The sequence below is a fragment of the Mustela nivalis genome (assembly GCF_964662115.1).
Source record: "Mustela nivalis genome assembly, contig: HAP1_SCAFFOLD_616, whole genome shotgun sequence".
Classification (NCBI taxonomy): Eukaryota; Metazoa; Chordata; class Mammalia; order Carnivora; family Mustelidae; genus Mustela; species Mustela nivalis.
Genome location: NW_028136046.1, coordinates 93,166 through 94,427, shown reverse-complemented (window position 1 = coordinate 94,427; position 1,262 = coordinate 93,166). Strand labels below are relative to the sequence as shown.

The 1,262-nt window shown below is 45.0% G+C and overlaps 1 pseudogene across 1 annotated transcript; it reads left to right on the top strand.

Moving 5' to 3' along the window:
* The first annotated feature begins 325 nt into the window (after positions 1–325).
* Positions 326–810, top strand: LOC309857308 (large ribosomal subunit protein eL32 pseudogene; annotated as a pseudogene). The gene has a single exon. The product of its transcript is annotated as a large ribosomal subunit protein eL32 pseudogene (transcript).
* Positions 811–1,262: the final 452 nt, after the last annotated feature.

The window sequence follows — 1,262 nt, the reverse complement described above, 5'->3', positions numbered from 1 at the left end:
GCCTGCTTCTCCCTTTCACACTCCCCCTGTGTGTGTTCCCTCTCACCCTGTCTCTCTCTCTCTGTCAAATAAATAATAAAATCTTAAAACAAGAACAACAACACCAAAATGCTTTATTTGCCTTAGGAGATAGGGTCTGTTATGGCTACCATTTTAATGCATGGAAATATGGGCACAGGGGAGATAAAGGAGTCCAAGGTCACACAGCTTGCAAGTGGAGGAGCCAAGATTTGAACCTTGGGCAGCCTGCCTCCAGAACCTGTATTATTTTTTCCCCTTGTGTATGTTATTTTTAAAAACCTTTCCCTGGGCTCTCTACTTCGGCGCTGCCTGCGGAGGTGGCAGCCATCTGTTACTGGGCATCATGGCTGCCCTCAGACCTTTGGTGAAGCCCAAGATCGTTAAAAGGAGGACCAAGAAGTTCATCCGGCACCAGTCAGACCGATATGTCAAAATTAAGCGCAACTGGCAGAAGCCAAGAGGCATTGACAATAGGGTGCGCAGAAGATTCAAGGGCCAGATCTTGATGCCCAACATTGGTTACGGGAGCAACAAGAAGACAAAGCACATGTTGCCCAGTGGCTTCAGGAAGTTCCTAGTGCACAACGTCAAGGAGTTGAAGTGCTGCTGATGTGTAACAAATCTTACTGTGCAGAGATTGCTCAAAACATCTCCTCCAAGAACCGCAAAGCTATTGTGGAAAGAGCAGCCCAGCTGGCAATCAGAGTCACCAATCCCAATGCCAGGTTGCGCAGTGAAGAAAATGAATAGACAGCTTGTTGTGCACGTCATATTTGTGTTAATAAAAGCATAAAACTAAAAAAAAAAACAAAAACAACCTTTCCCTGAATTCTAACAGAGATGTGTAAACATTGTTAAGCATGTAGTTTATTGATCATCACAAAGCTTAGGTTCTGAAGCATTGCAGCAAGCTGGGGTGGGCTTTGATGTCAGACCTGGTTGGAATCCAGTTTCTGGTGCTGCATGACCTTAGGTGACTTACTCAGCCTCAGTTTCTGCACTGAGTTTGGCAGCCGTGTGATGAGTAGATCGTGTGACAGTGCCTAGAGGGTTTGGTGCCTGGCGAGTGTTTAATAAATGGTTTTCTCTTCTTAATAATGAAGATTCTAAGTTGTGTTGGTTTTGTTAAGCAGTCCGAATACCTTCCTCATCGGTCAGTTGCCTGTCAGTCGCCTTGTAGGTACTTGTGAGGAGTCACTTTGGTAAGTCACTATATATAGCTGAAACATTTGGGGGTAGTT